Genomic DNA, 23,910 nt, shown 5'->3' with positions numbered 1-23,910 from the left:
TTCTCTTTGTTCTTGGTAATATTGTCAAGGTGGGACTTTAGAACTTAAAAGCAGAGGATATGTTCCACTAAATAATGCTTTTGAATAAATATCGATTAATGTTAACATTATAATTTCCACTGGTTTGAGGATGAATTTGAACACAAAAATTAAGAGATCTGAAAGGGGTAAGTTAAAATAGGCAGATGGAATATTTATTCTTCAAAATGGGAGTAAACTCGTCAGGGGTTTGAGGAAGAGTGGGAGATCTAACGGGGTAGTTGAAGAGGAGGAAAGAGAGGAAGCATCCTAAATATTTTATGGAGAATCTATGCAGTCAAGTGGGAGGAAAACCATAGTGAACTGGTATTTGAGCAACTGAGAAAAATTTAACATCTTTGTCATGATACAAGAGGTATGCATAAAGAGGCTAATTATGTTGCCTAGGCTCATGAAGGAATACTTGAAAATATCATTCCTCAGAAGATTGTTTTAAAATATATGCCCTGTTGTGCAATTTCCTTTTCATTTCTCTGTTATGCTTGCTCTTTCCTTGTCACATGATCAACCAAGCGTGGGTAACAGAGGTACTTGCATTTGAACTACATGCTTTTAGTGGCTAATTTACACTTCCCCCCTCTTCTTCATAACATAAGAACATGACATACGGGAATAATTTACAAGTCATATCTATTTTTGCAACTATCCGTGGGCCTTTGGAGCATTACATTTCCTGTGCGTGAAGAACAACGTTTGGAAGATATACGGTATTGCATTTTTTGAAACTTTATTTGATATTCTTAACCAAAAAAAAAAATCTATTTAATCAAATCTGGAAAAAATATTTATCTTTTTGTATTGTGATTAGAGAATGACATATTTAAATAGTTGATTGTTGATAGAGTATATCGGTTGTGCAATTCATATAGCCAACCTCATTTAGTTAGATGAAGTTTTTTGTCATTGTTGTTGTATTGTGATTGGAGACTTAAGATGTAATTGTGCTTTTGTTAATTGCCGGTTGGGGAGCCCCCCTTTTAAAGCTAATGGTTAATGAGTCTTCATCACCAGCAATCATTTCTAGAGATCCAGAAAATGCAAAGTCACTTGGCTCTGACGATGAAAAAAGTATAGACATAAATGATATAGCAAAAGAACATGGTATAGACATAAACGATGTATTTGGAACCGGAAAAGATGGAAGAGTTTTAAAAGATGTGCTTAAATATGCTGGCATGAAGGGAATCATTAAACATCAATATGTTGCCTTGAATACTGATTGCGGAAATCAGTCTCAGCCTGTGGAAAGGAACAACTGTGATGCTGCGGCTAAATTTGAATGGACTTTTGAAGGCAGGATAGTTCTCCTTTGGTAAAAGTTTCAAATTTTCAATCAATTTTCTTTTGACTACATGCATGAAATATATTAAACCAGCTAATTCTCACCACTACCATTTATGTTAAATTGGAGAAATGTGTGATAAACTCGGCTGTAGGAGAAAAAGGATGTGCTTTACATTACTGTTTGTGATAAAACTTGGATGAATTCCAAAGAACTTGCTTAAAAGTTTAATGTAGATTTTGTTTCTTCTGTCCTTTTGCAGAGGTTTCCAAAAGAGCAATGGCAAAAAAGCAATTGGCTTCCAAAGTTCCACATTTCTATTACGTAGCTGAGATAACTTGTGATGCTTTTGGTGGAGCTTAAAACATCTTTTCGGAATGATAATATTTCTCCAGAGGTCGAGCACACTTTCCTTCCCTTATTAATTAAATCGCTCTCAATGGCATGATAAAGTATCCCTTGATGAATAGTTGGTGGAAGTCGTACTCAAAGGTTTGTATCATAGACACTAGTGTGTAAATTAGTGCTATATTTTTTCTGCTTTTCCCTGAATTTGAAGCTTGGTTGTGTTTAAATTCATATAGGATAAGTGCAATACATTGTTGTTTGTGAAATATATGCATTCAAGGACAATTATCTGAAGTATTAACTTTTAGATTTAAGATTATATATATAGCAGTGGATTAATCCTAGTTTTATTGTGTGCATTTCTTCTTTGTAAATGAAAGTTTTTGAGTACCAAAATTTAACAAAGAAAAGTCAAAGTTGTTAAATTTATATTAATGCATGAACCTTTCACTTGAATATAATTTACAACTTAATCTATTCTCCATTGATGATTAGTGAGATGTCGTTATATTTAGATTATTGCGTGAATCTTGCTTGTTTGTTTTCTGGCAACTGATAAGTTGATAATTTAATTTCAGGCAGCGGCATTCCAGATTTGATACAATGGCTTTTTTAGCTATAGGTTCGCACAATATAGGAATTGCTATGGCTACCCCAAATGGTGTAGTTGTATCAAACATAAAAAATGTTCAATCTCTTTCCATCTTAGAGGTTGGTTTACGCTTTGATGGTTGTTTATGTACATAAGCAACTCTAAGGTCCTGTTTGGTTATTATAAAAAAAATGGAATGAAATTGATTGAAAAAATTAATGTAAAAATAGACTAAATCACCCTTCCTTTTCATGGTAAACATAATAAAACTCATTAATATATATTATAAATGTGAGAATTATCACACCTTTTAAAAATATCATGAATCATGATTCCAAACTCTATAAATTAAATTACCCCTCTCTTTTATGAATGTGGTTCACTATTCATTTTGATTATCTCATTTTTATCTTTATTTTTTCAATCTATCTCATTCCATTCCTTTCTAGTAACCAACTTAAAATGCTTTGTACTTGTGTCATGATCAAAGTGAAAGTCTGACGTCTTTTGTTTTCCTTGTTAATTCATGAGCCAAGCGCTTGAACAGCGTATATCTCAATTCCATTTGTGATTTTTCTGTCTTTAATGTGATTTTTTTGTTGCTAAAGGGGGTTCATATTTGAGAAGGGGTAAGGTGTTTTTTTTTTTTTTTAAGAGTCTACATGGGGGGGGGGGAAGAAATTTATTTAAAAGGTATTCAACATAACATGTCTTTTGTCTGGCTTCTGCAGCTGTTCTTAAGTAGCAGTACTTGCGCATTGCAATTCTTGATTTTGTTAACATGTTAAGATTTAGTGAAAATGTATATTTCTTACTTCATTTCTTAGTACAAGTTTATAAAAACTGCTATACATGGCTGCATTAGGTTTACCATTTACACCTGCTGTTAAAAAACCAGGATTCCAGTTGTGTGCAGTTGTAGCTGCACTCCCGTATGATTGCCATTCTTTTGCTTGTAATTACATTTGCGTGCATCGTCTGTTAGGACAAGAGTCTCTGTTTGCTTACAGAACCATTTGAGTAATGATGATCTTTGCATTCCAATAAATCACATTGTTCCGCATCTTGTTAGTTGTATTAAATCTGTGTATTTAGATAACCAAAGAACTATCAAGACTGTAACAACTGGCATCGGATAACAAGCTTAATCCCGAGAATATATGTGGGTGGACAATTGCTTTAAGCAACATCGGAGCAATTGGTGGGAAGTTTGGCTCCCTACATTAAGCAACATTATTGCAATCGGTTGAATTCAGAAAGTTCCACAATTTTCAGGTGATGGGAGTGTGTATCCTGCATCACTCATGGCTGTAAGCCTTCCTTTGATTTGCTCATATATAATATGACCAGATAAATTTTTAACCCTTTGTTCAGGTGGAAAGAAAATTAGAGAGTAAAGAGTATTAGGATGGAAAACTCCCAAAAATAGTGATTTTCTTTTTACTACTTTTGGAAGTTTTTCTTCCTAATATTCTCTCCTTCCCATTTGCTTCACATTTTCTCCCTATCCAAACCAAACCTTTGAAGCAAAAAAGTGTGAGTTCTATAAGAATTCCACATGAAACAAAAGCATGTATTGCTTAGGCAAAGCAAACCTATGCTGTACACTACTCTAGGATTCATCAAACCCAAAGCATATACTTTTGATCCTTATACTTTCCTAGGGTTTTGATATAGATCTTTACTCTGTTTTTTTCAATGTTCTAAATCCTTACACTTTTTTCCGTCTGCAACGTTGGCCCCTACATTTTCAAATGGATATTAACATGGCACAAACAATGTTAATAATGTTAACATGTCAATTAACACCTTTAATTTTGTGCTACGTGTCAAACTGATGCTGACATGCATTGTTTAATAAACAAAAATTTTTAAAAAAGCCTATATCAGATGAAATAAAAAAGACTGACCTTGAATCTTTAAATTTTTTCTTATTAAAAATCCATGTCAACATTTCTATTTCATATGATGTAGACTTATTTTTTAATTTTTGCTTATTAAAAAATCCATATGAGCATCAGTTTGACATGTAAATATAAAATTAATGGTGTTAATTTTAGTTAACAACATTTCTAAAAGTTTGGTATATAATAAGATCACAATGGTATCATACAATCCATATAGCCGATCTCACCTAATAGGATAAGGCTGCTTCTTCTTCTTGTTGTTGTTGTATTCTTAGAATTTTATACTTCATCTGCCTGTGATTCCTAAAACCTGTATTCCAAAATCTATCTGTTTGTTAAATGAAGTAACTTTCATCCCACTATAGTCAATAGTATGATACCATTAAGATAGTTTATGGAACTATTCTGGTTAATAGAGGCTGCATATCATATGATGGCGCATTACTGAAAGTAACTTGTGAATGAAATCCGCAATTTTATAAATGCAGAAGAGTTTTAGGAATTTATATGCCTTTGATTATAAAATCTTGTATGTTGGTGTTTAGTTTTACAATTATCGTATAATATAATATTTAACTTGGTGTTTTCATTATTTACCTTCAGAGATGAGAATTTTTGCGGTAAGGATGCTATTTGAATGTCCACCAAGAAAAAGTATGGAATGAATGCATTGGATGTTCCCATTTTTGTAGATCCTATCAATGACACGCCATTTATTGAAGTCCCTTGCTTTATCATATTGAAGGGTAACAAAGGCGAGTCAGTCATCTTTGACAGAGATTCAGACAATTTTGACTTTTTCATTGGAGATCCTGATCTTTTTACCTTCCCTGCTAGGTTGAAAAATGTGTTTTGGATTGATATTTTGCAGCTTCTTCACGAGTTAATGATAGCACAGAAAAGATCCAATTATGTGAAACAGATGAATTATTATTTTTGGGCAAGTGAAATAGAAGTCAATCAGTAAAAATTTAACATGATTAGATATTAGTTTATTCTTGGGAGTTGATATGGTTTGCATAGAAATGAAATCATCGAATTATTCTGTGAAAATTTTGGACATAAAATGTTCTCTGAAAAGTGGAGGATAAAAGAATGCTTCTCTACATTTTATGATCTTCAATTCTTAATATCTGCTTGAAGTAGTGATAACTACATTCTAAATGAGCTAATGTTTTCACTTTGGCAATTTTCTTTGTAACAAGGAATAAATTTCTGTTGTTGTAATTTTAAGATCAAGAGTTTGCATCTAACAATTTCTCTGGTCGTCTAAATTTCAAAATCTAATGATTTATCTGCTTAACTTGCGTTCTGCTGATGATGGTTCGTATTTTAGGTGGAGATGCTCAATTTCTAGTGGTTCTCTCTTTGGAAGTAAATGATGGATTTTTAGTAACAACTCATCCTTCTTATTTGATCAACACAACTGAACTGAAGATTGGAAATAGTAACCAGTGGCAGCCTCTTCTGACATATGTTACTATCTCAGCATTTCATGGTCAGAGCCAATGGAATTAGATTTCAGGGAACAGTCAACGACTGCAACACAATTATGCAGCAACTTTTCTATCATGTATGTAATCTTCATGTCCTTGAAGTTTAGTATTTGGCCTTAATCATGAGCATGACACTGTTCTTTAAACAATAGTCCTGCTGCCTACGCATGATTACTTTCTTATGCACTGAGATCATATATATATATATGTATATGTGTATGTGTATGTGTAGCCATATCCATATATATATATATATATATTTATCCAACATTCACTCAACCATTGTCGGTCTTTAATCAATATCTAACTTCTTTATATATATAATTGCCGTATCAGTTCAACAGTACATGCTTAAAGTATACTCAACAGTGTTTTCAGTAAGCTCAAGGAGAAGCATGTATTAAAAAGCTTTCTCTAATTATGACCGTGTCTGGGAATGAAAGATCAAGTTGAAGCAATGTTGAGATCGTGGATCTTGGTACAATAGACCAAGTAAATTCATGTCTATTTTTTTAAAACATTGGTCACAGTAAATTCTCTGTTTTTTTCTTTAAGGGAGGCGAGCATGGAGCTGTTTTGACATTGAAATTAAATGATATGGGAAGCTATGGATGTTACCCTCATTGTTCTGAAGGCATGTCAATGCTTTTACATGCTGAGGCTAAGGTAAACTTGATGAGAAGACAACCAATGAGTTCATTGCTTGCTCAAGGTAAGTAACAGAATTTTATTTTGTATTTTTTTTATTTTAGACATTTGATAAGATTAAGCAACAGATTTTATATGTTCAATTAGATACAGAGAAAGGCAAGGAAATGGAAGTTCCTTTATATATATATATATATATATATTTGACCATTTACAAACTCATCATAAATGTGGTTACAGTCTTAGGATCAGCCTTCATCATCGAGTTTTTGATAATCTTTTCTCTCAGTGTCGCTTATGTATTGCACCTGCAGATGTGCGATTCTTCTGGTAAATGAAAGAAGAAACAAAGGAGAAATGCCTCCGGAGACATCTGCTGTGCAAGGATCACGGAAGCAAACTGTAAGTCTGCAAATCAGTTATACATCACCATTATCTATTGCTCAAGGAAGATGTTGAAGATATGATCCAAAACCTGTTTCAGCAAATATCGAAAACAACCTCCACAATCTAGCAGATATGGGTAGCAAAAAATCTGGAATAAAATATTTATTTTTCTATTATTCTGTTTGCTTGTTCCTTAAGATTAGGAAAATTTTTTGGCTCATTTATCTATTTATTTCAGTGAATTCCAGTTGTATTTCAGAAAGCTTAACGGTAATAAAATTTCAGAAACTACTTGCCCCGACATTCTATCTCTCTATCGTCTTGTTCTCTGTTATTTCTCTGTTAAAAAGCCAGCAGATTGGTATCAGAGCTGTTACACTTCGTCTTGGGCGTACTCAAATGGCAATCAACAACGGCAGTGCAGTAAATGCCTCTCAACCTTCAATACCCATTTTCAAAGGCAAAAACTATGAATTTTGGAGCATCAAGATGAAAACTCTGTTTAAGTCTCAAGGGCTTTGGGACTTAGTGGAGAATGGGTACAGTGAGAATGATGATGAGGCTAAACTGAAAGAAAACAAGAAGAAAGAATCAAAGGCACTGTTCTTCATCCAACAAGCAGTGGATGATTCAATCTTCTCAAAAATTGCAGCAGCTTCAACAGCAAAGGAGGCTTGGGCAATCCTTCGAACATCCTTCCATGGCTCATTAACTGCTCATCAATGGTGGTTCAAGTCAAGTTGCAGACTCTACACCATGAGTTCCAAAACCTGCGCATGAACAATGCAGAGTCAGTGCAGGAGTATATGACCAAAATAACAGCAATGGTCAATCAAATAAGATCATTGGGAGAGGAGATTCCAGAGAAGATGGCCGTGACTCAGGTATTAAGAATCTTACCCACTAAGTTTGATCATGTTGTGGCAGCCATTGAGGAGTCTAAGGATCCATCAACTTATACATTTGATGAGTTGATGGGGTCTTTGAAATCTCATGAAACAAGAATCAACAGAAAAGAGGAAAAGAATGAAGAAAAGGCATTTCAAGCAAAAGGAGAAGCCCCAAAAGAATATGAAAAACATGCAGGCAAAGGAAGAGGTAGAGGAGGTTTTAGGGGAAAGAATTCCAGCCATGGCAGAGGTGGTGGCAGAAATAGCAATAACAGCAAAAGCAAAATTCAGCGTCACAATTGCAAGAAATTTGGGCATGTAAAAGCTGATTGCTGGTTCAAAGACAGAAAGGCAAACTTTGCAGAAGAAACTAGTGGTGAAAGAAAATTGTTTATGGCATATTCAGATCCAGAGGTAGAAAAAGGCGAAATCTGGTTCCTGGACAGTGAGTGTTTGAATCACTTGACAGGAAAGAAGAGCATTTTCTGTGACCTTGATGAAAGAAGACAGTAAGGCTTGGAGATGATAAAGAGAAGAAAGTTGAAGGAAAAGGAACAATCCCCATCAACACCGCTGCAGGTAAATCACGGTTCTTAGATAATGTTCAGCTTATCTCTAAGTTGGCACACAATCTGCTAAGAGTAGGGCAACTAATGGAGAGTGGATACTCTGTCCTATTTAATGATAGAGAGTGTGTCATTAGACACAAGTTGTCAACTCAAGTGGTTGCAAGAATACCAATGACAAAAAACAAGATGTTCCCAATTGATATCAAAATTATGCATGAGTTTGCTCTTGTGGCTGGAGAGAAAGATGTGCCCAAGCTATGGCATTTGCGTTATGGGCACTTACATATCAATGGGTTACAGCTATTGGAGACAAAAGGTATGGTTTACGGCTTACCAAAAATTTCTGAGCTAGATATATGTGAAGGTTGTGTATATAAAAAACAAAGTAAAAAATCTTTTCCGATTGGAAAAGCGGGGAGAGCAAAAGAATGTCTTGAGCTTGTTCATTCTGATTTGTGTGGCCCTATGAACACAAAATCATTGGGTGGCAATTACTACTTTCTTCTGTTTACTGATGACTTTAGTAGGATGAGTTGGGTTATTTTCAAAAATCCAAAGCAGAAACTTTTGAGAATTTCAGAAGATTCAAAGCCATAGTTGAAAAGCAAAGTGGATCTAGCAAGTGCCACGTACAGACAGAGGTGGTGAATTTCTTTCAAAATAATTCAATCACTTTTGTGATGAGAATGGGATACAACATGAATTGACAGCACCATACACTACAGAACAAAATGGTGTGGCATAATGCAAGAACAGAACGGTGGTGGAAATGGCAAGAAGTTTGCTGAAAGGAAAAGGAGTACCAGATTTGTATTGAGCAGAGGCTGTAGCAACAGCGGTATATTTGCTGAATCTCTCCCCAACAAAGGCCGTACAATACTGCACACCATATGAAGCATGGAAAGGGAGGAAACCTACTGTAAGCCACTAAAGGGTCTTTAGTTGCATTGCTTATCCCTTAGTAAATTCTCGAAATCTTCACAAGCTTGATGGAAAGTCACATAAATGTGTTTTTATTGGCTATTGTTCTGATTCTAAGGCATATAAAATGCATGACCCTGATTATGGAAAGATAATTATTAGTAGAAATGTAGTATTTAATGAAGATGCAGGCTGGAATTGGAGTTATAGCAGCACAAACAGCAGAGTGTGTCCACTCCAAATGCCGTTAATTGAAGAATCAAGCTCAGCCTCAGTTAATCCACATACCCCTGTCACTTCAACCCAAAGCAGCCCAACAGCTAAACCATCAAGAAGTAGTGAGTCATCAAAAGGAACACCACCAAGAAGATTCAGATCCTTAAGGGAGATCTATGAAAATGATGAGTTTGCAATGTTAGCTACAGATCCTGCAACTTTTCAAGAGGCAGCAGAAAAAGAGGTCTGGGTACAAGCAATGAAAGAAGAACTTGCTGCCATAGAAAAGAACTTAACATGGGAGCTGACAGATTTGCCGGAAGAGAAGAATGTGATAGGACTCAAGTGGGTCTATAAGACAAAGCTTCATGCAGATGGAAGTGTTCAGAGATACAAAGCTCGATTGGTGGCAAAAGGATACTCTCAACAGCAAGGAGTGGATTTTGAAGAAACCTTTTCACCAGTAGCACGATTTGAAACAGTAAGATTACTTCTAGCACTAGCAGCCGAACTCAAATGGAAGGTGTATCAGCTTGATGTCAAGTCTGCATTTCTCAATGGAGATCTTGAAGAAGAGGTCTATGTTGCTCAACCTGAAGGCTTTGAGGATCACGGAAAGGAGGAGAAAGTCTACAGGCTGAAAAAGGCACTCTATGGCCTAAAACAAGCTCCAAGGGCTTGGTACAGCAAGATTGATGCATACTTCCAGCAGAATGGATTTGTGAAAAGTGAGAATGAGCCTACTCTTCATGTGAGGAAGCAAGATACTGACATTATTGTAGTTTGTGTGTATGTAGATGATATAATTTATATGGGCTCAAATTTGACATTGCTAGAAGAATTTAAAACCAACATGATGAGTAAGTTTGAAATGATAGATTTAGGTCTGTTATATTATTTTTGGGCTTAGAAATTGTGCAAGGCAAAGCCGGAATATTTGTTTGTCAAAAGAAATATGCAACAGAGTTGCTTAAAAGGTTCAACATGTTAAATTGCACAACAAAGGCTACTCCAATGAATTTGAAGTAGAAACTGCAGCAAGAAGACGGAGATGCAAGAGCAAATCAAAAGTTGTATAGAAGTCTAGCTGGTGGTTTAATATACCTAACACAAACAAGGCCGGATATATCTTTTATGGTAGGTGTTGTGTCAAGGCTCATGTGTAATCCATCAATGCAACATTATGGTGCAACATTATGGTGTAGCAAAAAGAATTTTAAGATACATCACTGGAACATTAAGCTACGGAATTTGGTACACTCATTCAAGTCATTTCAAGCTAATTGGGTTCAGTGACAGTGATTGAGCAAGCTCGCTATATGACAGGAAAAGCACTTCTGGAAATGTTTTTTGTAGGTCAGAAGCAATTATGTGGATGTCTAAGAAACAAGCTACTGTAGCATTGTCAACAACAGAGGCAGAATACATATCAGTTACAGCAGCAGCAAGTCAGTGTGTTTGGCTTAGAAAAATGTTGTGTGATTTGCAGCAGAAGCAAGAAGAAGGAACTAAGTTGTTTTGTGATAACAAATCAACTGTTGCAACGACAAAAATTCCAGCATTTCATGGAAGAACCAAGCATATAGATATGAGGTTTCATTTCATTCGAGTGTTATGTGCAAAAGAAGAACTGATCATGAAGTTTTGCAGTACAGAGATTCAAGTTTCAGATATCTTCACTAAAGCACTACCACGTCAGAGGCATGCATACCTTCGAAGCTTACTTGGAGTGTGCGATTTTGGATCAAGGGGGAATGTTGAAGATATGATCCAAAACCTTTTTCAGCAAATATCGGAAACAACCTCCGCAATCTAGCAGATATGGGTAGCAAAAAATCTGGAATAAAATATTTATTTTTCTACTATTCTGTTTGCTTGTTCCTTAAATTTAGGAAAATTTGTTGGCTCATTTATCTATTTATTTCAGTGAATTCCCGTTGTATTTCAGAAAGCTTAGCAGTAATAAAATTTCAGAAACTACTTGCCTCTACACTCTATTTCTCTATCGTCTTTTTTCTCTGTTATTTCACTGTTAAAAAACCAGCAGAAGAAACATGTTGGAAGATTAAATCTCCTGTAATGGCACACCATATCTTCCTATGTACCATGGCATTATTTCATGTTCACGACTCGTTCATTATTATTATTATTTTATGAAATGCAGTCAAGCACTAAAATTTCTGAGATTGCTACTCACTTCACTGGTTGTTGTTCAAGTCATTCCTTGCTTGGTTTTGGCAAGCACTCCTCCAATTTTCGCCAACGGTGAGCAGCTTGATTGAGAATACTATTGAAAATGTCAATGCTGTAATGTTAGAAATGTTTGGTAGTGATAGGAAATCACTTTCACGGCTTCAGCAAGAAGAGATCGCTTAAACTTGCAGGTCTCGCCTTGTGTCTCAGATTGGAGAGTCTAGTATGGCAGCGAAACGTTCATTGCCTTCGACGAGCGAACCCCAACATGCTCTTGTGCCTAGTTTTACTCCGCTCGCCATTGACAAAGATGAGATCTCAATTGTCTGAACAGCAAACCATTTCTTTCGTTGCTACTTGGAAGCTACTGAAACTCCGGATAAGTGCATGTGTAAAACTTATTCCTTTGATATGGCCATCTGATGGGTGCCTTCTAAAATACTCCCCTGTCCTGTATTTACCGGGAAGGGAGAGAGGATTTTTTTTAAAAAAAATTTATTTATATTTGATATCTTTATTTTTTTTATAATTTTTTTTAAATATTGAAGAAAAAAATAATATTATTAAAGTCTATACAAAATTAAAAACTTTTTAAATTTGTAAATAGAACTAATAAATTTTAAGAATTTTTTTTTTAGTTTAAAAAAATATGTTAAAGTGATTTATAAATAGGATAAAAAGAATACTTATTTAAAAAAAAATTTGGAATGAAGTAAAGAGTGATTAATCTTTTTTTAAGGAAAAATTACTTTAAAATAGCTAACCACAAATTTAATTATGGAGAGAAACCTAGGGATTGAAGGACTGAGGTCTTGCAGTGGCATTAAACGGAATAACTAAATGACTCTCATCAAATTCTCTCCCTCTCTCCTCTCTAGCCTGTTTGTGCCATCGTTGTAGCCAGTGGCAGAGCCACGTTTAATTGAGAGGGGAGGGAAATGCACCCCCTCAATTTAGCTAAAATTACAACTGTATGGTGGGAGATTTAATATTTTACACAATCACACCTTATATCTTTATATTTTATACTTTTATCCTTAGCTAATTATTTGAAATCACTCAAGTCCTGATTAAAATCTAAATATATTAATTATAAATTTTCCAATCCCATAACAATTTGGTTTAAGCATGATAAATTTTAACACAAAATATTAAACTCTTATTGTACATGAGACAACCTCCATAAAAAAAATCATTATTTACCTTTTAATTACAAAATCAAATCCAAATTTTTCACAATGATTTTTTTCATTATTTACTTTTTATTTCTTGCTCAAAAATATAATTTTAAAACATGAAATCACAAAATACTAATGTTTTTGTGATTATTTTTTACCTCTATTATTGTAATGTATATAATTATTTTTCAATTATTAAATATTCATTTTTATAATATTAATATTTTTTAATTAAATTGCACTCCTTGAACTATGGATGGTCCTGGTTCCATCACTGGTTGTAGCACTCTACTTTTGTTTTTCAACCAAGTTTTTCACAAGTTAGTAATTAATTAATAAACTCAATTAAAATTATTGAATACTTATTTTGATAGAAAAATATCTGCTTATCATAAAAACATTTCACAAATATACTATCATAAAAGAAAAGGATTTGCCATAGTAGAAAGAGTTAGCTGACAAATTAAAAGAACTACCAAGGTAATTTTGAGTAAACTATGCATATCAAGATAAATCAAGTATTTGAAAAACTTAAACCACGTGTACCTAATGGGTTCCCGTTTAAAAAAAGTGATAAAATATCCGTAAAATATTTTACAAATGAATCAAAGGTGAAGCATAGATCACGGGGCTTGTTTGTCCGACAATAACTTTTGAAGGAGTGAAAGTGGGGAAAGGGCCTAACTAGAGCAGGTGATTTAGGTGGGTTAGACTTATTTGAATTAGCTCAAAGTATCTTATCCTTTCAAAAAAACTTATATAATCAAACTCAGTTTTAATTTTTTTCAGTCAGGTTCGGACTAACACATCAAGCTTGGCCAAAATTACCTACTCTATACATATATAAAGACAGAAATTTCAAATGCCAAGCTTATTCGAATCGGGTTTTATTTAAGTCGGATTTATTTGAATCAAATTTAAAATATCCTACCTTTTAAAAAACTCATATAGCTAAATTTATTCTTAATTTTTTTTGAGCCAATTTAAGTTAGCTCATCAAATTTAGTTTGAATTATCAACTTTAAGTCAACAGGTTATGCACTCGCACTTGACATGACTGCTGGAACCTCCAGGATGTTGCGAAGGTAAGCTTTTTTCCTTGTTCCTTTCTTTGGATTGAAGTCGTAGATAGTGAACCGAGTGGACAGCAACTACCCGTTAAAAACGCGCGCGCGAAAGAGAGATTAATTAGTCCATATCATATAAGCTATTGGTGAATATCAATGTGAAAGAAGAGTAAGACATGTTGTAGAATTTATCGAGCAATAAGTTGTTGCTCAGAGGTGAACTTTACAAATCAGTCTTAATATTTGATGATTTTTACCCTATTATTTATCAATGAACAAATACAGTTTCCTAGTCTATGGTGCTGTGTGACTTTCTTTCTCATTGATGAAACGGTGACGTTGGTGGAGGAAATTGATCCACGAAGCATGTATTTAAGCCAAGAAGATTCCATTTGGACCATGGAGATTTTTGTAGGAGAAATTATATTAGAATTTCACACAAAAAAATTAATTATTATAAATTCAGTAATAATTAAACTAAAGAAATTGACTATAATTGTCCCTCTTTTCTATCCCTTTTTCTTAATGTTAAAATCTTTGCTTTGCTAGATGCAAGTCTGACGTTACTTTAGAGTAAAAAGAATTGAGATATTGAGCACTTGTTTGATTTCTATTTTTATTTTGTGTTTTTAAAAACTGTTTTGTAATACAAGGTTATAATTGTTTGTCAAAACAAAATAAAATGAAATTTTGTTTGGTTATATTAATATAAAAATAGTTTTGAAGTTAAAAAAATAGATTGAAAGTGATGATTATAGGTGGTTAATGATGGTGATTTATGATCAAATTAGTCAATATAATTGTAATTTTCAATAATCAAATGTCATATATTTTTAAAATAAAAAAATAAAATGAAAATAACTTGATGTTGTTTTTATTTTTTATTTTTTAAAAAAAATTGAAAACAGTTTTGCAAATAAGTAAATAGAAAATACATAACCAAAAAATTTTTAAATTTTTTTTGAAAAACAAAAAATAGTTTTTAAAAATAGAAGAGAAACAAGCTGTAAAATTTTGAGTTAAGGGTTATTTGTGTTATTGAATTATAAACAAAAGGTCACAAATGACCTTATATTTAATTATGGAAAAAATTTTATCTCTCAATTTTAAAAAAAGAAATTTCATTACCTTGTTATTTTCTCACCGTTAGTTGATTATTAGTAGGCTCCACATTATATTTTTAATATTTTTTAATTATAAAATATTTGAGTTGAGGGTATCTATTGGCCCTTTAAATAGAAATTGAGAAACAAAAATAACTCTTAACTATTAACAAAAAATATTAAAAAAATAGTAGGCCTTTATGATAACTAACGATTGTTAAATATTTTTAATGTCAAAGTGATTATGGAATGAATTTTTAAAATTGAAGGATAGAATTAATCTATAGTTAAGATTATGATCATTTGTAACTTTTTGTGTACGGTTGAAGGATAAAAATGAACCTTAACTCTAAAATTTTTGGGATATGAACAAGTGAAGAGTAAGAATTATTTATGTTCTTTTGATTTGTGTATGTGCTCTTGTATCTTTATCCTCATGTAAGATTTACTTAAATGTGATGATTTATTATTCCTTTTATCTAATTATTTATGCAGTTTCTTTTCCTTTTGGTAATTTGTTCGTCTGCAGGTCTTCCAAAGGAGTTTGCCCAAAGGGCCGGATACTTTCACACCAATATGTTCTGTTGTAAGAAATAGTATACCTTTAAGAGTTAGTTCACTTTAGAAGTTTGGACAAAGTAGAGAGTTCCAAATCTGACAGTGCAAAGTTCAGCCATTGATGGCTTTTATAATTTTACCCTTCTCTCCTCTCAATGTCCATTCGAACCCATGACATGTGGGAGGTCACAAACCTCAACACCAACATGACACCCGAATGTTGACATAGGTTTTATAATTTAATATACCTAAACCACCTGCGCATGCAATTTAAAAGAAGCACATCACTTGCATGCAAGTAGTTGTAGTTCTGTATGCATTTCTAGGGGAATCAAAGCAAACTAATTCCAGTATTAAAATGCCTATAGACATTTCTATCTCAGTTCGTCTACAAGCTTGTAACTTTAGCCAAATTCTTATAATATATTACTATCTGTCTGATCTGATTCAACTTTTACTGTGTGCAGTTGCCCAAGACTGCGGTACCAGACCCCCATGATATAGAATTATGGTTAAAGATTTGAGCTATTTAATATTTATACTTTATCTGCTCATATCGATGAATTCTGATACTTTTAACGTGAAATGGTATTTAAAGTGATTGCTAGAAATGGTTGCTGCAGGTAGATGATGAAATATGGCAGAAAGGCTCAACCAAGGACATGATTTTTTAAGATACCATTTCTAATTAGCCACATAAGCTCCGTCTTTACGCTCTTTGAAGGAGATGTGATACTTACTGGTACTCCATCTGCCATGTCATTTTTGCGCGAGACATTACACTATTATGAAACAGAACAGTGTCTTGATTAGTTTCATGCCCCTTGAGGCCATTTATCACTGTTATAGGCGAATCTTTTGAAAAATTAGCTTCGTTGATTTTGTTTATGTGATTGTGCAGGCACTCCCCTATGTATTGGTCCAGTAAAGCCAGGTCAAAATGTCACTACAGGCATTATAAGCCTAGTGGACACGCACTTCAATGTTGAGAAAAGAAAAAGGCACTGTGAGACTTATTCGAGTCAAATTCAATTTAAGTTAAATTTAAAGTATTCTATCTTTAAAAAAATTTATATAGTTAAATTTAATCATAACTTTTTTCAAATAAATTCGAATTAGTCTGACGGGCTTGATCCAAATTACTAACTTTACAAACACATGAAGCCGCTAATTCTGGCAATCGAGCTCAATTCGGGTCAAGCTTATTCAAATCCAACTTAAAGTATTATACCTTTAAAAAAAAAAACTCATATAGTCAAACTCAATCCTAGCTTTTTTGAGGATAGTTTACGCTGACTTGTTAAGCTTGGCTCGAATTACCAATTTTAATAATTTTTAATTTTTTTATCATCATAATTCATTACCCCTTAATTGTGGTTTTATTTTAGAAAAAAAGAAAAAGAAGAGAAAAGCATAACTCTTGCATTATTAGGAGTTCATAAGGCAATAAGCCACTTGTCAGTATATGTTCTATTTTCGGATATTGAATCAGTACAATAAATCGAAGTGGTAGTGTTGGCTCTAGTCCAACTTATCTGCATATGTTTCTCTATAAATTATCTACAGATTAAATTAAGAGTCTTCTTTTTAGATTTGCACAAAAGATAAATATATACTCAGATTGTTGGGTTATTTGTTTTTGGAAGAGCCATACCAGGCTTCTTCGGAAACATAGGGATCGAGGTTTGGCCTCAACATCCATGTCTCATAAATGATATTTCTACTATTCTAGATATAGCTAGGGCTAATTAACTAATTTGTATAGATTAAAGAAGATAGGTAAATTAGTTAATTGTAGAAAATGTGCCCTAATTTTTCTAAAATACCTCTATCTAAAATGGTTGTATTTAAATTATTGCTATATTTCATTATTGTTGAAGAAGTATCAACACGAGCAGTTTGAAAAATAAAGATGTAACATGTAGGATCAAAGCCAACCTCATACTTGGCTCCTATCTTCAAAACGAAATGGAGTATGATGACAACAAATACCAGGCCAAAGAAAAAATGACAACAAATCATCCTTTAGAATGTATCAGCCTCAATATTGGTTTCGGCCTTCGAGGTTGAGGGTGACTAGTGCCCGCCATTGTAAACTGCTAAAGTTAAATGAGAATTTAGATTTATTTTCTTTAAATTCCTTCGAAAGAGTTGGTAATACATTGATATATGATAAAGTTTTGCATAGAGCCGGTATATCACATCATTCATACCAATTCAACCAATTAAAATTTTATTTTTTATTATTTTTAATGAATTTATTTTTAACATAGTGTCTCTTTAATTTTGTGTATTTTCTCTATCTATCATTAATTAATTTATATTTACAATCATATCACATGGACTGTTTTTATTGAATAAAACATAAATAATGTGATAGAGTACAATCATGCAAGAATTTTCAGTATATGATAGTTGGTAGAGTTTGCTTGTAACGAAAAAGAATGAGAGGATGATAAAAATGTTCCAAAAGGATTAATTAATTTAAGTTAGCTTTCAAGTATTAAACTTTAAAAATTTATAATTTAATCTCTCAATTTTATAATTTTATTGTAATGAATTTGCAACTTATATTCCAAATTTTAACAAAAAAATTAATTTTTTATTCTTTAACCATGTTAAAATTTAAAAAAATAAATTATAAATTTATCACAACAACAGTTGCAAAATTGAAAGACTAAGGCCATGTTTGATAACATGTTCTAATAACAGTTTTCTATTTTCTAAAATAAAAAAATTTGTTTAATAACGTATTTTTAAAAAGTTCTTTTCAGAATAAAAAATAAAACATTATTTTAAAAAATAAAAAATAAAAATATCTTTTAAGTATTCTAATATTATTATTTTAGAGAATAAGAAAAAATAAAAAAATAATTATTTTTATTATTTTTTATATTCATAATATGTTCTACAAAATATTAATTCTCAAACAAATAAAATAAAAATAATTCCAAACAAACCTTAAATTATAAATTTTTAAAGTTTGATATTTAAAATTTAATTTAAATTAATTGATTTTTTTAATTATAAGGCTACGGTAAAAACCGTGCAATAGACTAAGATCTAATCATATCTAAAACCATAAGGCTTTTACACTCGTGCGGTGGTACATCAAAAATCATAATATTAAAGGTTTCGTGCGAAGGTCGATGAGCTAAAAGATCAGCGCATCTGTTTGCTTCTCTATGAACATGGTTAAAAGTAACCATCAAATCTCTCATAACAAGATCTTTGATCTTCTTGATAATGTCAAAATAAGGATGTCAGTCAGAGTAGGTACAATTAATGAGTGACAATGCCTCCATCGAATAAGAGTGGATATTGACTCTTGATAATTTTGCATTCCAGCAAAGATTTAGTCCCTTAAGAATCCCCATAAGTTCTGCTACTGTGCTAGGTTGATATTCGAGATACTTGAAAAATCCTTTAATCCAATTTCCCTTATCATCCTTGAGAATGCCTCCACATGCTGCTGCATCATTAGTGTTAGCAAAACCATCGGTGTCAAGTCTAACCCATCTGGGTTTAGGTGGACTCCATTTCTCGTCATCTGTAGAGTTGTAGTTGTCGAAGCGGGTGATTTTGGATAGAAGCTTTAAATCATTATTAATCTGTTGAGTACTGGAGAAGGCAATATCATTGTTTGGGATGTCATTTGCCGAGTATAATTTGCTACATCTAGCTTTCCAAATATTCCAGCAGGCTTGTGCAAAGAGTTTCTGCCATGGCGTTCTTCTTGTTCTTAAACTTCTTGCTTTATTATTTGCATTCTAGATTATCCAATCCTGCACATTAAAAGAGAAGAAGGTGTTAAGCCTCGTAGGATTCACTAAATTTTTCCAAACTCTTTTAGCTTCTTCACAATCACGTAAAATATGAATTGAAGAATCAAGAGAGTTACAACCAAATGGGCATAGATGTTGATGTGGAGCATCCCCATATGCTCTCTAAAGACGATTTGAGGCAGCTTTCCATAGAAAATATTTTATTTTTTAATATGTAGGCCAATTCTAAATTTTTGTCCATATATCAGAGTAGTGTTGATCCTTATAAAAATCCATGGCTCTATAAGTAGATTTTATAGAGAAGTTTCCGTCTAATGAGGGCCTCCAAATGAGAACATCTTCTTCACCTTGATGGTTTGGAGGTTGCACAAGTAAAATTTTCTAATTATGTCTGAGTGAAGGTAATGATTTAAAAGATCTATGTTCCATCCTCCTGAATTACTGCAAAAATCAAAGACCCTTCAGCTTTTAGATAAGCATAATTGATAAGAGGGTCAGGGAGCGGAGACCATTTGTCATACCAGAAAGATATTTGATCTCCTTTACTAACTTTTCAACCTATATGAGACATGAATTTATCCTAAACTTTGCAAATGCTACTCCATGTGTAAGAGCAAGAGCTAGGTTTGACTATCATCGAAATTCTGGGTTTGTTACATTTATATTTGTCGCAGAGAATCCAGACCCAGAGATAGTTTAGTTTGGAGATAAGGCCCCAACTTAGCTTCATTATATGGGCAATATTTTGGTTTTTCAGCTTCTTGAGACCTAATCCCCCATTTTTTTATCCATAGTGCTTTTGTCCCATGAAAGGAGATGTGGTTTTTTATTTCCATCAGATGAATCCCACAAAAAGTTTCTAGAGATTTTTTCCAATTCAAACAAAATATTATCCGGTAAGAGCATAGTCTGCATAGTGTAGCTAGGAAGAACGGATAGAATAGATTTGATAAGAATAGATTTCCCAGCCATGTTCAGATATCTACTTCTCCAGTTTGCCAAGCGAGAATTTGTTTCATCAAGAAGTGAGGCAAAAATGAGCTTAGACGCCTTTTCATGAATAATAGGGATTCCAAGGTATTTTCTAAGATTTCCTGTGAGGGGGATCCCTAGTTCTTCACCAATTTGTAGAGCTTTATTAATATTGACATTCTTGGAACAGAAGAGCTTGGATTTCTTAGTGTTTATTTTTTGACCCGATGCATTGCAGAAGTTAGAGAGGCATCATTGGAAGATCATAGCTTGTGAAAGAGAGCACTCTGCAAAAAGCAAAAGGTCGTCAGTAAAGAATAAATGAGAGATAGGAGGGCCATTAGTTGTTAATCTAATAGGCTTTCACTCATTTTTATCAATACTATTATTGATGCAATGACTTAAACACTCTATGTAAAGTACAAAGAGATAAGGAGAGAGAGGGTCTCCCTGTCGAATGCCTCGAGATGACGTGAATTCCTTACTAGGTTCTCCATTCCAAAGGACTCACATGCAAGTAATAGAGATAGCGGCCTGAAATAACTTTCTAAAGTGATTGTTTATACTAATGGACAGGAGAGTATCATTAATGAAGTTTCAAGAAAGCTTGTCAAAAGCCTTTTCAAGATCAATTTTAAGGGCCATGAAACCTTTTTTACCTGTTTTATTTCTCATGGTATGGATGATTTCTTGAGAAATAATAATGTTATCACTACTCTAACGCCCTTATATGAAGCTGCATTAATTATCACTGATTAAATGGTTCATGTAAGCGCGAAGCCAGTTGGATAGGATTTTAGTGACAATTTTATAGCTCACATTATAGAGGGATATAGGATGAAAATCTTTCACACATGTAGGATGATCATTCTTTAGGATAAGAGTAATAAAAGTTTCATTAATCATCCTAATGGTATTAGGTTCCATGAAAACTTTTTTGACTAACTTGAAAATGCTAAGTTTTAAATCATCCCAATAAGTGTGAACAAAGCCAGCATTGATACCATCAAGGCCTCGAGCTTTGAAAGTGCCAATCTCAAAGGCTACATTTTTTATTTCTTCTTCAATCACCTCTATATGAATAGTTTGAAGTTGAATGGAGAAAAGAGGTGAGAAGTTTCCATCAGAAATAAGCTTTGGTCTGACATCTGTGTCTTCCTTGAAGAGGTTGTCAAAGTAAGAAACAGCCATAATTTTAAGAACATTCTTGTCATGAACCCAAGTGGCATCATCATCTTGGAGTGAAAGAATTTGGTTCCTTTTTTTTCTAATAACAGATGTTGCATGAAAGAATTTGGTGTTTTGATCGCCCCATTTTAACCATTTGCACCTAGATTTCTAGAACCAAATTAGTTCTTCTTACAGAAGAGTTTGATTGTAGTCTTCCTAAAGGAATTTTTCCAAATTTTTAAGAAAATAGTTATCCCTATAGTTTATGTTCCTATCAATGCCTTCCAGACAATGAAGAATTCTTTTTCTTCTTAGAAGATATATTGCCTATCTTTACTTTGTTCCAATGAGAGGCAGAGGTTGCAAATTTTGATAACCCTTCATTCCAATCATTTGAAACCCAAGAATCTTTAACTAAAGGGTGAAAGGAATCCTCCATCATCTAAGCAGCATGACATCGAAAAGGAGTATTCTGACGCTCTTGGCAGTTCCCCTTAGTGAGTTGTATTCTAATCAGGTGATGGTTAGAACCATACTTAAGAAGGTGAAAAGAGTTAGCCTAATGAAATTGAAGTCTCCAATTTGTGTTACAAAAAGTCCAATCAAGCCTTTCTTTGATTTTGCCTTTTTTCCAAGTAAATCTATCACCATGGTAGTTTAATTCTAGAAGATTGGAAGCATTTATGCAATGTCTAAATTGCTTCATGGATTTCCAATTAAAACTATTGCTTCAAGACTTGTCCTCGCAAGAAAGATAAGAATTGAAGTCCCCAATTACAAGCCAAGGTTCAATGTTATTCTGGGCAATTGAAATAATGGAGTCCTAAAGGAGATCACGGTTAGAGGGGTTGGTCACCATAAACACAAGATAGTAAGTAATGATTATTTGAATTAAGAACATTAACCCTGCAATGGAGAAGTTGGACACTAGAATAGATATAATCAATATTAACAATATCATTATTCTATAATAACCAAATACCACCAGTATAACCAGTAGCTTTCACACAAATCCAGTCAGAGAAATCGAGTTTCTTAACAATTTTATCAGCTCTTATTTCTAAAAGAATTAGGATTTGAGTATTATAAGTTCTAGTGATTTCTTTTACACGTTTAGGAAAACTTTTAGCACAAAAACCTCGATAATTTCAACAGATAATATCCATAGAATTAAAAAAGAATTAGGTAAAGCTGGATAATGTTTAGTCATTGCAAGTTTCAGCTAAGTCTTTAATTTGATCATTACTAAAATCATCATCTTCCATGTCCTCATTTTGGACTTGAATTTGATAATCCTCATCTAGGAGATCTTCTTCAAGAATGTCATCTTCATAATTTCTAGGAATGAAATTGATAGCATTATTAATTTCCAACTAGTCATTTTGTTGGTCCATGGCATCAGTCTCATTTAGCTGGGTTTCGGGCACAGTGTTCTGACTAACCATTGGATCAGGTGGTTTATTCTGGACAAGGAGAGAAGAGTTTGTTGAATTGTTGATTGAGATTTTAGAATAATCATAGCAAGTTCTCCAAATATTAAAATCTAGAGCATAAGTTTTGCCATTCTCGCTTCTGTTTATTGCTTCTAATTCTGCTTTGTTCTTTGCTAGATTTTCGCTGATAGGCCTGTCTAAATTGATTAGAATTCGTTTGCTTCCTTTGATGACATTATGGATCCTTTTTGTGGGCTTGATAGACGCGTTAATAGGCTGAGGAGAAAAAATTGTAGATTTTTCAATATTTAGCATATTTGGGCCATCCCATGTGAAACTCGGCCCAATCTTTGTGGTTTTATGGCTCTTATCAAGATTGTCTTCAGCTTTCTCTTTTCCCTTCAGATTTTTAGCCGTGACTTCACTTTCATTTGGGCAAGATCTTTTGGCACCAAAGAGATCCTTTTTCTGCCATACTTGTCTAAAAGCTTTCGTAGCGAAGGACTGCTTAGGTCAACTGTTGTTTGCTGCAGAACCATCTCTCCCATCTCTCCCCTGTCCGACGGCATCCTGGTCGAGATCAGCTAGTATGTCGTATCGTGATCCAGATGTAGGTTTAGGGTCTTGATTCTGACGTAGCGATCGATTGTCCGTTGGATTTTTCGAAACTCATGCATTTCTGGGTCGTCTTGCATCTTGTCTGAATTTCATGAAGTCTCCGAACTCCTCTTCCGGCAGATCTGGATGAATAGCTGATGAACCACTTGTATGTCAATTTTCATTTCTCTTTCATTTTTGTAAACCTTGGCAGCAGCTGAAACTTGAGCTTTGTTTATATTTGAGTTTATATCCACATTCCCTGTTGCTTGCTCCACATGCCCTGTTTCTTTCTCTGAAGTTCAATTTTTTGGAGTATGAGAGCAATTATTTTTGTTGTGGCCATAGCACCCACATTCAAAACAGATTAGATTAAGGCTCTCATGTTCAACATTATAGAGCTCATCTCTAATAAGAATTCTGGGGACAAGTTTTCTCTGAAGGTCAACTTCTACACTTATTCTTACAAATTTCCCACACTCAATTTTGCCATTTTTGTCTGTAGAATCCGATTCAGATAAGAAGTTAGAATCAACTTTAAGGGTCTTGCCTATGCAAT

At 33.5% G+C, this 23,910-nt stretch overlaps 1 long non-coding RNA gene and 1 pseudogene across 1 annotated transcript; one reads left to right on the top strand and one right to left on the bottom strand.

Annotated features, from left to right (window-relative positions):
- The first annotated feature begins 1,025 nt into the window (after positions 1 to 1,025).
- LOC129308945 (lipoamide acyltransferase component of branched-chain alpha-keto acid dehydrogenase complex, mitochondrial-like) lies at positions 1,026 to 5,686 on the top strand (annotated as a pseudogene).
- A 780-nt stretch (positions 5,687 to 6,466) lies between these two features.
- On the bottom strand, positions 6,467 to 11,882 carry LOC129309951 (uncharacterized). The gene is made up of 2 exons (XR_008592979.1): positions 11,493 to 11,882; positions 6,467 to 7,469 (listed from the first exon to the last, which is right to left on the bottom strand). It is a non-coding gene; the product is annotated as an uncharacterized LOC129309951 (long non-coding RNA).
- Positions 11,883 to 23,910: the final 12,028 nt, after the last annotated feature.

This window comes from Prosopis cineraria, unplaced genomic scaffold (genome assembly GCF_029017545.1).
Source record: "Prosopis cineraria cultivar Desert tree isolate PC_DT_omini unplaced genomic scaffold, ASM2901754v1 PC4, whole genome shotgun sequence".
Classification (NCBI taxonomy): domain Eukaryota; kingdom Viridiplantae; phylum Streptophyta; class Magnoliopsida; order Fabales; family Fabaceae; genus Prosopis; species Prosopis cineraria.
Note: the sequence above shows the minus strand (reverse complement) of the source record. Positions and strands in the feature narration are given on the sequence as shown.